General features: G+C 41.3%; 1 protein-coding gene across 1 annotated transcript in view; it reads right to left on the bottom strand.

Annotated features, from left to right (window-relative positions):
* The window catches only part of ARHGAP32 (Rho GTPase activating protein 32), a 329,747-nt gene extending 316,595 nt beyond the window's left edge, over nucleotides 1–13,152 (bottom strand). Inside the window, exon 1 of the mRNA XM_014961083.1 lies at nucleotides 12,972–13,152. The gene's annotated coding sequence lies outside the window, so the exon portion shown is untranslated. The remainder of the gene's footprint in view (nucleotides 1–12,971) is intronic.
* Between the last annotated feature and the right edge of the window lie 62 nt (nucleotides 13,153–13,214).

Raw genomic sequence — 13,214 nt, 5'->3', positions numbered from 1 at the left:
AACAGCAAGATCTCTCAGATGTCTCCTTCTTACACAGTCACTGTCAAGCCCCTCATACAGCACCCAGTCTAGCAACTTGCTAGCGAATCTGAGGCAAGAAATAAAAGCCTTAAGAGCTAATACTTGAACTCATCTATACATGTTTATGCATTAACGTTTCATATACCTCCATCTTAATTTCTAAAAGTCCGTATGAGTAGGTAAACTATCAGTCATGTTCATAACACTAGTCAGGAATGACATTTTACTTCATTTTAAGAAGACACCATAGTCTCTCCAGTCTCCAAGAAGTTTGCTATGAAGAAAGCCTTCAAGGAAGGGGAAAAGATGTCCTTTGTCAGGGTATGCAGGAGCACTACGAAATTAATTCCATGCACACAAAAACCACAACAAACCACTCCTATGCGTTACTGTTGTTTCTCACTGAGCTGCTATATTTATAAAAACAGCTTTAAAAACTTGTGAAAGGTATTCAAGTTCATATCCCCCAATGTGATTTTTTAACCAGGAGCATTTCTGCAGTGTATGCTTCGGAAAGGGATCAGATCTCTGCCTCTCCTAAAGCTTATCCCATAGGATCTAGACAACAGGTGGTCCAGAATCACATGGTTATTCAATTACCAGTACCTTTCTTTATTGTCACAGTAATGACTGAGAAACCAAGAAACTCCAATCCACAAATCATTTTCTGACTTGCCTGTTGATGTCCAATTCATCACTGTGAACACTCGAGTAACTTCCAGAAATCCAGTAACACATTTCATAGAAGGAAGACCTATAGAAGATTTTACGCTTCATGCATCGCAGATTATGAGGCTGCAGTCTCCTAACTTTGACATTTTCTGCCCTCTATCAATCAAGATTTGCTGCTCTCATGTATCAAAAAAAGACAGAGAAGAGAAGACCTAAGCCCAAATAGGAAAGCGTGTTATTTGAAAAATTTGGCTGATAAAAATCTGTACAGTGTTTAAAATATAAGACTAGACTTGATAGTTCCGAACTCCAAAACTCAAACAGCTTTCCCCAAAAGGACATTTTATTCAAATTTTGTGTTCAAAATAAATCTCAGTATTCCTATTGACCCTCGAGTCAGTCTAAATCACTGAATTTCTAACAAATTAAAAAAAGACATTTAAATCACTTGACAGATTCCTCCTCGAAATGCATGTACCAAATAATTAGAAGCTCTTGAACCACAGCAGGGAACGCTGAAAAGACTTTCCCCCAAACGAAGCTGGAAGCATCATGCTGTCAGCGAGTTTTTCTGAGATGACAAGGTCACCAGGTTAAGTATAACAGGGTTTTTTGGCATTAGTTACAGGATTCTGCTGACTTCGCTCTTCATACTGCAGAATTCTTCAAACCTGTTTAACGGGTTGTCAACTTTCTACTTGGCAAGCTAATTCCACATTCATTCCTCATGCAAATTGGTACAATGCCTTACGCCAAAGCTGGAGTTCATTACAAAAACACCAGTCAGGGCCTACCCAGTATTTTGAAGCATCCCAGTTTATGAAAAACTATTTAACTATTTTGAGTTTATAAAGTGCATTAAACACTTTGACCTTGGGTCTGTTACGTCAGAATCTAAAGGTAATATATCTATGCATTTCTCATGCTGGCTAGCATCTCCAGCCCCTTCTCTTCAGCAGTAACAAGCTCCCACAGTTTTATTTATTAATGAATATTCCCTCCTATTGTTTGTGAGAAAAATGGACGTTTAACAAAGCTTCGCTGTTCTCCAGACTCTGGCCACATGGGGTTATTTAGAGAGATCCCCACCTTTAGATTATAATTCCTGCTGAACTGTTTCTCCAGATGAACTGATTCTCCAGTCTCACTGGTATTTTGCCCTTCTTATTTTATCTCCAAATATAGGCTACAGGTTTTCAGACAGGAATGTACTTCCTAAATCTGTTTTGCGAGTTAACTATAACCTGCAAAAAAACCTTGAAAATCAAGCATCTACATTAATTCCTCCTCTTCTCCTGATTTTAAACCTTATAAAGAACTAGTAAGATTAGAGAAGGCAGACCGAGAGACACACATTTATTATGTGTCCTATAGATGCTAAAGCCATATATCCTTTTATTTGCCACTCCTGTAAAACAGAAGTTGTGACCCAGGTTTTCTGAAGTGCAGTTTTGCATATCTGCTCCCACACGCTGCTCTCAGCAGCACACACACATACACAAACCTTTAGCACTTTGTGCCTACAGGAATACTCAAAAAGGGAAATTCCAACATGCATATGCATAAGTTAACACTCAGATGGAAATCCAAAAAACTACCCAAAGAATTCAGAACCGCATTTCTTTATGTATTCAAATTTTTGGAAATTTTAACACATAAATCAGAGAAGCAACTCGACCTCAAGAACTAGCACCCAGCGCCAGGAATTCCTGCACAACTGTCCCAAAAGTCACTGACAATATGGCCCTTGGCAAATCCTCCAACACCTCCATGTTACGGGGTTCCTCATCCAAAAGGGTAGGGAGTATTTTTAATTCTCTCAAAGGACTATTATGAAGATTAATTAAGGTCTGAACAGTGCTTTGAAGATGAAAACTGCTACGCTGTTATTTAGTATTAAAGAACAACAAAGTGCATTCCTGTTGTCTGTAATTCCAACTTCATAGAGAAAACAGTGAAAAAGCACATGTGCTCAAGTGCATAAATTAATTCTCCTTGCCCCAACAAGCTGTGATTTGCATAACTGCATTTTTAGTCACCAAAACCCCATCAGTAAATCTACACTTAGCCCTTTGAAATATTTTAAAGGCCTTAAGGAGTATAACCAATATAGTTTCTCTTCTGATTCTTTTCCAGGATAAGCTTTTCCTATCAGATATTTCTGCCTCAGTTCAGCAATGCCTTTTATCCTATACGGAGCCCGAGGATTACTCACATGCTAACATTACACATATTCTAACGTGCTTTGCTAAATCAGAAATTCAATACCCATTTTGGATGTTTCCACCTCAAAAGAGGAGACAGGGTGGCAGCATGAGCTGGCGAGTAATTTTTGGGGGGTAAAAAAAAAAAAAATCTTTAAAAATATCACTATTTTGGATCTGTGGTTTCTTGACAGGCTTTCGCCATAAGAAAATAACTAATATACACAGCAGAGTATTTCACAAAAATTTCCACTACTGAAATGTGTAGAAATACTACAACACATAGTGTATTGCCAATCCATTCCCTTTAAATACATACACACATACAACTTCTGAATCATTTACTAGAAATGCTACCATATTTCAATTATATCTGTATTCTTAAAACATGGAATTATCCCTATTTTGGCAGCATCTCCATGAAAACATGAAAGCGAGTAGTATTAACACAAATTAAAAAAATAAAGAGCCAGAAAAACTACTCTCAAGTCTTTCCACCACAACCGTGTTTCACTGATCTTATTCAAGCAGGATTTACTAGAAATGCTACCATATTTCAATTATATCTGTATTCTTAAAACATGGAATTATCCCTATTTTGGCAGCATCTCCATGAAAACATGAAAGCGAGTAGCATTAACACAAAATAAAAAAATAAAAATCCAGAAAAACTACTCTCAAGTCTTTCCACCACAATTGTGTTTCACTGATCTTATTCAAGCAGGAGACCAAGTTCTCCAGTATCCCAGCGCTGGGATGTAAGAGAGCAAATATTTAAAGAAAACAAGAATACAAGCTGTTGGACCTAGAGGGTAGGGAGCACTGAAAGCTGATGGAACCTGGACAGCTACTACCACCCTTATGCTTTAAAGAAATTGCTAACAAAGGGGCCAGTATCTACAAGATGCTGAGCATCTCTGCAGTGTGTCAGCCAAGATCACCTCTTCACAGGAAGCACTTGCACTTCATTGGATTACAGTTTGGCTCCATTCCCATTACCTTAGTTTGACACTCGTAAGATTCTTAAAGTCTGCAGCACATTCTTATTAAAAACACAGATACCAGATTGTGAACTTCTGTACTTTTTAGACTGCTTTCAGGAGAAAGTTGCGTTATATTTAGCAGCCATATGGCATCCCTCCTCCACACACATGTTTTCTAGCGATAAGAACTGACAAATTAAGTTTTCTAAAACACTGATCTATATGTTTTCATTTCCAATTTTAATCTTAGAAGTTAACCGGGGTTTAATTTTTACACCTGGCATTTGAGAAACAGGAAATGCAAGGGGTACCTACAGAGAATGATACAATCATGAACAATTTTTCTTGTAATCTAGGTTAAAATGTTCAGAAAACTACTAAGCTCTATTCTAGACAGCTAAATTCTCCTAAAATTAATACAATATGGCTACATAACTAAATAGCCCAGGATTTATTGGCTTCCTTATGCAATTTGCAATTGCTCTGTGAAGGGATGACTGGAAGTATTAGGTAAAGAACACTCCCTACAGTGAAACCTTTAAAAACTTATATTTTTTAATACTTGTGTATTTCAATCTGCTCTATATGTTAATAGAGGAGGAACCAAAAGCACAGTGACAACCAACTGGAAAGAACTTCAAAGATACAAGGGCAACCACCATACAGTTTTCCCATGCTCCAGGTTTACATACCACCTGGAAGACAGAAAGGTGAGTTTCCCTATAGCACAGCCTAATTTTATAGAAACTGCAGCCAAAGGTTGCAGAACAACAGTTTTAAGAAGCAAAAGAAGACATTTGAGACACACCATCACTTGGGACAACTGAAGAGGCAGGATGAACATACAGTATAAAAATCTACTTCACCCTGACTGCTACCTCATAATGGGGAAAAAAAGGGACTCAAGCCTCTTAACAATTTAACACTCCAAAAAAAGAAACTTTTCTTCTCTAGCAGCGAGAAGAATCACTGCTCAAAATACTGATCTGTCAATTAAATCATGCCTGGTTGCTTCTCCTCTTTCTGATAACTAGAGCTTTTCCAGTTCTTTCTGTGCTTTTCTGGGGACCAGGGATGCAGAGAAGAGCCCAGGTGATGCTCTCAGCAGCCCAGCTGGGTGCAGCCCCCTGAACATCACCCCCCTGCAGAAGGATGAAGAGAGTGTCCTCTCCAGCAGCACCTGAAGAAAGCCAAGCAGAAGATCTCCAGATGCCAGAACTCATCCTGTGCCTCCACCTCGATGGCGCTGACCTCCTGCCAGCTTTGTTCCCAGTGGCAGGTTGCAGGGCAGACCCGATTCAATTCCTCAGAGACCATCTGGGGCAACCCCAGCCTTTCCCTTCTGTCCCAACAATTCCAGAGCAGCACCGAGTATTTCTTCAGCAGGAGGGACAGACATGAACATTACATGCATGCCTGAGCACACTTAGAAGCTGCATGTACAGGCTGAGAAATAGAAATGAACAATCGTGTTTTTTCCAGCTGATGTGTTACGTTCATTACTCAAAGAAAAATAATAAACACTCTAATACTGTAGTTTTTCTCCCTCTGCACAAAGCAATTTAGGGAATATGTTCTTTCAGCACAGCCCATCCTGTCTTTAAGCCTTGTAAAATTCATGAAGGTGAATGATATGGCACAAATCACTGCCTGAAGGGGAACCTTCACCCTGGACAACCGTAACCCTCAATGTGCCAGTCAACACATTGTGGGGAGAAATAGCCATTTCTTGAGAACACTGCTTATTCCTACCTGTCTTCCATGAGGAGACAGCTATCTCAGAATGAAAAATAATTGTGAAATTAGGACAACACCAGGAAGCAAGGGAAACAAATTGCTTCACAGGCCAGAATTACTTGCGCAGAACATTTGAGAGAGAACAAAATGTTTAAGGATGCAATCAATCATTAAGATTTCTTCCAAAAGAAAGAAGAAAAGAAAGCACACACAATCATTTGTTTAAAGCTTGCCTCAGTGAAAAAAAGGCGACAGAATAACCATTCCTGCATACTTGATTATCAAACCAGAGCTCGGTGGGAAGAACAAGTAAGGAAGTCTTCCAATTAACTAACTTCTTTTTTTTGCTTTAAATGTGGTTGTTGAACACTGCTGTAGAAAGACAGAGGGGAAAGCAGATCTCTGGTCTTCTGGCAGTTTTTCCCATTCTTGAACAATTCCTCCTTCAGATGCACAGCCACAAAGGTTCAAAGGTCCCCGCAGCCTTTGTTCTCGGTTCCAGAGTAGTTACAAACAAACTTTTGTTCCTGTTTCTTCAATGAAAGAAGCTGCAGCAGTTACCAATGACTGAACTTTACATCTGAAGCTTGCCTTGTGCATCATTCAACCGAAAGACTATGGAATCTCATTTATGCTTCAAGAATAAATTACCAGATCTTTTTCTGAAACTAAAAAAAAAAAAAAAATCAACTAATATATTAGACTTCTGCATACATATAGAAGCAAGGAAAGACCAACACACTTTGGTTTACAGATCATATCGGAGAGTTTTTATCTGAACATAATATTTATAGCTCATTCATTGTGTGTTTTATTATAAAATTCTACACATTTTACCTTTCCATGCAAAAGTGCTATCTGTCAGTAATTTTAAAAATAATACTCATAGACACACAGGCCTGTGCACACTAGAAACAAACAATGATACCCAAACAGCAATTTTTATTGTTTATATCCCAGCCAGACTGTAGGGGATGAGATGATGATCATAAGGGCAAGCTGTGGAAAGCTGCTACTGAAATGCATTCACATTCCACCAAGAGCTGACAAGGAAATTGTTGATAAAATTTGTAAAGACTCTATCAAATTGTTTCAGGTGCTAGGCAAATCTGGGGGGAAAAACAAGCAAGATGCACTATTGAGCAGAATAACAGTCTTTTTGAATTAAAAGTAAGTTTTAAAAAGTACTGAAATTACCCTTTTAAAAGAAGACTGTTCCTAGCAGGTAGGAGATGACTATCGCAAAACACACAACACAAAAGATATCAAAGTACTTTTTTGCCTTCTTTTTTTATTAAGAAATTGTGCCTTCAAGCTAGAGCATACAGGCTGGCTGCTATGAAATCTAACGAAGATATTCATGAATCATAAAAAGGAGTAAAAGGGTAAGTCCCAGCAGATATTCAAAGGCTCTTGCAACAATTAAAATTATGCTCAAACAGGGTTTGTCCAGCTACATTCTTCTTCCTAATAGTCACGCTCGTGCCTGCAGTGAAGTCAGAAAGTGTATGTCCAAATCATAACATCTGGATTTGGAAAACTTTTGTTTTTACACTGGCACCAAAACCCACCAAACTGCTTTAAAAACAACATTTTAAAAGACATTTGTTTAGTTGGTCATAAATATATCTCAGATAACAAAACACACATGATTTTCTTTAAGAAGAAAGAATTTTCAAACCACTTACAAGAACCTAACACCTTGCCATCAAAGTTATTTTTAGCAAAACTGATTATCTCAATCTGCCAGTAAGCGATGACAAAGCTTTTAGAATACCACCTTTCATCCTTGTATCTTAAAAGCAACTTACAGGTAGTAATTAAATCACTGTCATCCTTCTCTACAACTGGATTCTGGGGCCGTGGCTGCTGGAGCACTACTGTGTCCTTCTACTGCTGAGCTGACACAAGGTGGAATCACAGCACGGGATGTCACACAAGCAACTTTTTGCTGTAAAAAGAGTTTTATCTGCTTTATGACTTTACGCTTGCTGTAAGACAGAAAGGATGGAGCATGACCAAATTAAAAGCAACACAAGACTGACAACTTGTTCAACTAGCACGAAGACTGCTTAAAAAGTAAACTAAACACCCACAAGCTAAATTTGAACTGTCACGGTGAGTTTATCCAAGAACAGTGCTTTGCACCATATGACCCCTATGTTATATATCCCCTACCAGGAGATCTAAGGCCGTAACTCAGGCTGTGGCTGACCAACTGTCCCTCCATCCAACAAATAACTTCAGGGGTATTTAAGCATTTAATTTTACCCTGAAATCCATAGGAAACCAGGCTCCAAACTTCTTGTGGTCCTGGTATAATGAATTAATGGCGGAAATGGGAGAAACTCCACTCTCTCTGATTCTTAAAGAGTTATAATGGATACGCTAAATCAATGCTTTCCACCCACAAACATTAAAGGCTGAGACATGGACAGGCAAAAGCACTGGGGACACCAGGAAGGGAACGGAGGGGCAGCAATTGCAGCTTCATCAGAACAGGGACTGAGATGACAAGAGGATGATTCAAAGATCAGTAGTTTATGCTGAACCATCGCGTCAACCAGTGACTTCAAGCCACACCAACAGGACGTGCTCAAAAGGTTGCAACACAGCTACAGAAACAAGACTGAAAAAAAAAGTATAGGTTCTTAAAACAATGATTTTAAAAGTGGAGACTTATTTTCTTTATTTTCTGAACTATCAGAAAAGAGACAGGAGCTGCTCAGACATATTCTCATCTGTTATAAGATTCATAGATGACACTATGAGCTCCAGACTCACGTGTGGAACTAAGCACAGGCAAAAGAACATCCAGTGAAACCGCTAAGTGTCATAATTGTCACTTGACAATACCTCTAAATACACTCAAGTCATTAGTATGATGGCAGTTAATATATTGTTTGATCAAAAAGCAAGACAATAACACAAGGAAGCATATACACGGCACACTTACCAAACTGATTACAATAAACCTGGTAGCATTGGTTTATCAGCTTAAACAATCAGCAGCTAATTAACTGTGCATTTAACAACTAGGTAATAAAGTTTCTTCCCAGGGAAAATCAGATTGGAAAAGTCAACATCAGCTTAAACACGATTAACTTCCCGTCCCACTGCTGGTAAAGCAAATCCAATTTACTAAATAGTTTAAAGGGCAGTTTTTAATTATTTTGCACAATACTGAAGAATCTAACGCTACACACACAAATATGGCAAGGTGATCTACTCAAGTGCATGTAGGATCCAGCAACACAAACCACCACTGAAATAAAACACTCAAAGGCTTCTTAACATGCTTAACAACAGCATTTTTACAGGAGGGAAACCACACACACATGTAGACATGCAACAAAATACTAACTTGGAGCATTTCTTTGAGACTTTTCCATTATTTCCTAAAACAATTTATAAGGGACACACATGCAGCAAACAAATAAACTCTTATGAGTGAGATTTACGTATTTTACCTGGTTTCAACTGGCACACACACTACTCAACAGTCTATATACCTCAAATGCTTTACACAGCAGAAATTGAGGCAACAGAAAAACAATGTGGGAGAAACACAGCAAGTCACCATCAGAAGCAGGACTCAAATGAGCAGCTCACAGCTGTAGCAATGGAGTGACAGCTTTGCTGCCTTCTCACTCAATTACCCAACACAATAATTAAAAATCGAAAATTTAAGTTTTCCAACTTTAATTCTTCAGCACCAAAGGTAACAATTTGTTGCCAACTGCAACATGGATTGAAAACAACAAAACCCCACAAAATTATGACTGAAAAGAAACAGTTTCAATCAAACCCGCTGAGAATTGCTAAATGACTGCTGACCCGCAGCAGTATATCCTCAGGTTATGTGATTCTCCAAATTCTGGTTGGCTGGAAGACCTAATCTGCATAACAATAAGTACAAAAAATGGCTTCCCTTTAGTGTCCTCAGAAAACGCACATCCCCTCTCTCCCACTGGCTCACAGCCTGTTCAAAGGATTAGCATAAGAATAGAAATCACTGTGAAAATCCACATGCTCTGACTGGCCAGACTTGTTGACCTGCTTCACCCCAGATAGCAAATCGACTTATTTTTCCAAGGAAAACAGTTGTGGACTGTAGAGTTGATAAACACTTCCATTTGTTTCTTATATTACAGTATTAGACATCCCGAGGGCAGACCCAAACAGTGAATCTGAACAACTTTCACCGTTGTAGGCACAGACATCACAAGTGCAAGCATTTGAACTTGAAGGTGAGCACAAGACTGGTGGAGGAGAACGGGTCTGTCAGGACCCTTCCAGGCTCAGACCTTCTGTGTTCATCATAAAATCCCCTCCTCAGCAGGTACAAGATGCTGCTGCAGAGCACTAAAGGCTGAAACCAGATACCAGAAGCACAGTTCAAGAGCACAGCTGCGAGAAGGACCTGGCCCCACACAGTCACAAGCCTCACCTGACAGAAGCCACCCATGCTTCCAGTCCCCGGAGAGCAATTCGTCCAGGTTTTTGCAAGTAAAATTTACAAATTTACCTACTTCTCTTTTTATCTTCTTCCCTTTCTGCCTCAACAGTATCGAGCCAACAACTGTGAGACAATAACTCCTGCCACCGTCACTGCCACTGTAATCAGATAGGAACAACTACATGGATAAGAATATTTCCAGAGGAAGTGTGAATGAAAATAATCCCCCAGTTCATGAAGAGGCCAACATCTTCCTCTTATTTGTGGAGAGGAGGACACAAAGGCCGAGGGAACCCATTCCAATTTTTTCTCCCCTATACAAACTCTTCTAGCCATAATAAAGTATGAAAAACATCATTTATTTTTGGAAATACGTATGTTTGGTTCCTGAAAAACCCAGTCAATTTTTGTATAAACAAATTACAGCCTTTGACGTGTGTTTTGAAATAGGGGAAGCTGACTGAAACCATCCCCATAATGTGGTCTGACACTTCATGCAAGACAATGCATTCAAACGGCAAAATGACATTTCCTTTTCAGAAGTTCACAAAAGAAAGAGAAGCCCAAAGAAAAATGGCCAAAGCAGCACTATTCCCCTTTTTGTTAGATTTCCTCCACTCCCTCTGGGATTGTCTCCCCGGCCAGTAAGTCACCACTGCAATCCTTCCCCCTTAAATTCAATGACATCATCCTTTCCCTCCCTTTGCATTACAGAAAAATAGACTATTAAGAACTGGGATGCTGATGAGTTGTGAAATTTCGGTAAGTGGCAGAAAAACACTGCAACACCCAGCTACAAACCGTACCTAAAATCTGAAAAGTAAAGCAATTCCCCAATGATATTTCTGCTGACCTGCCTCACATGCTCTTTGTTTCTTCAAAAACTTGACAAATATGCCTTAATCAAACAAATCCCAGATTAAGACCACAAAATGAAAGATTGAACAGTAACTTGCTTGTGGCAATGGATTAATACTTCTGTACATTGCACATGGAATTAATACTACATTAACACTTTCCATTCCATTCTTTCTCCATATAATAGGGTTTGCAAAACGCATACTGCCAGACTCACCCCATTTTCCCCTCCCTTTTATCATCTCAATCACTACAGGCCCCCAAAGAAGTGAAATTTTGATTCTTCCAGATGGCTCCAATATGTTCAAACATTATAAAACCACCAGCTCTACAAGGGTCCACACCCTGGCAGGGCACAAGCAACCTCCGGTAAGTTTCATGAAAACAAATCAGTCCAAGCACAAGAACTATTTGCTTGCTCTTTTATCATGAAGAATACGTAATGTTTTACTTACCAGTCAAAATAAATCGTTCACTCAAGGCTAACCTAATTTTGCAAGACGGGAATGAAAAGACATCTGTGCAGCGGGAAAGAAATGGCATGGTTCTAAATAAGCACGTGCAGGACATTTGTCCCTATTCTGTGGAAAACTGTATCCAGCCCATGTCCAAACCTCAAAGACTTGAAACTGACATTCTTGTAAGAGTCTTGGGAACTTACTCATTGATGTCCATTTCAAAGAGGAGTGTTTGGTCACTTTCGGGTAATACACTTGAGGGTTATAGCTCTTTATTGAAATGAAATAGCATGTTTTAAGCTTCCACCTTCTCACCTTTCCACCTAATCCTCTAAATTCCATTCTCACCACTACGAGTCTCAACCAACGCAAGGACCTAGATGCCCATCCCACGGGGGCCGTCCGAGCCTCTGTCCAAAGTGCTGTTTTCTGCACGATCTCATGCAGAAAGGACAACAGGGGAACAAAAAATTACTCATTCCCATCACCTTCTTACAGTTCAACAGCCATCCATCCAGCCCGGAGCAGTGGTTTGCAATACAAGACAGGTTCTCAGGAGAGAAAGAAAAGGGATGCATAGTTTGCGAAAGGAAAACAGTGCGACGCGTGCCAGTTCCAAAGGTTAATTTACCTTTTCCTCAAGTTGAAGCCATTGCTCAGAGTCCAAACACGTTGTGGACCTTTCCTCGCCAGCCCCGGCACCGCTATCCTTTGCTCACCTCCCTGTTGCAATTTGGTGGCAAAGCTAATCAAGATCTTCCAGATAACGGAATCATAGAAAGGTTTGGGTTGGAAGGGACCTTAAAGATCATCTCATTCCAATCCCCCCACCCTGGGCAGGGACACCTTCTGCTACATGAGGTTGCTCAAAGCCCCATCCAACCCAGTTTTAACCACCATCTCCACACACACCAGAGGTCTGTTGGGCGCTCCTCCATGTCATAGTTTCCTGGCACATGGATGTGGCCCTCAGAGGACCCTCGGTGGCCTAAGGAGACCCGCGGGCCCTCACTGCACCTGAAAAGCTCTAATGAGGCGTAACGAGGGCCCCCCGTCACACACCACAGAGGACAGCCCGCACAATGGCCAAGCACAAAGCCGGACGGCCGCTTGCACGCTACCACAACGCCTCTTTCTCCTCACGGGCGGCCCGAAACCCCCATTATCCCTCTCCAAATTATTACCCCACAAATTACCGCTCGGCCAGAGGCGATTTTTACCCACCTCAGAGACCTTCCCCGGAGGACGGCGAACGGAGGAGAACGGGGGGGGAGGGTAGGAAACCACAAAGCAAAAAAATAATAAAATAAATAAAATAAAATAATAATACAGGATTTTTTTAATTTCGTCTTCCTTTTCTTCTCTCCCCCTCAGGGAGGGCCCGCGCGCCACCGGCCGTTGGCGCTAACGGCCGCGCGCGCGCCCCTTCCCCTCCCCTCACCCAACCCCCGGCGCCGCCTCAGCGATACGGGCGCTATCGCGACATGGACCCCCTTCCTCCAGCCGTGTCGGTTCCCCTCCCCCTCACCACAACCACCTCCAACCTCTCCCCTCAACCCTTCTTCTCCCCCGCACTCACCTCGCTCCGCCACAGCGGGGGGGGCCGAGCCCGGGCGCCCCGACCGCCGCCTACCAGCCGCGTCCCGCCGACATGGCCGCCGCCGCCGCAGGTGAGGAGACGACGGGGAAAGAGCCGCCGGGAAGGGCCCTGAGCGAGGGGGAACCGCGTCCGGCACACGCCCCCCTCACACACACACGCTCCAGAGAAAGGCTGCGGGGCCCATGCGCGGTTGCCGCCGTCGCCGCCTGGCTCCTCCCCGAC

This window comes from Calidris pugnax, unplaced genomic scaffold (genome assembly GCF_001431845.1).
Source record: "Calidris pugnax isolate Ruff unplaced genomic scaffold, ASM143184v1 scaffold269, whole genome shotgun sequence".
Taxonomy (NCBI): domain Eukaryota; kingdom Metazoa; phylum Chordata; class Aves; order Charadriiformes; family Scolopacidae; genus Calidris; species Calidris pugnax.
This window is presented reverse-complemented; position numbering and strand designations above follow the sequence as displayed.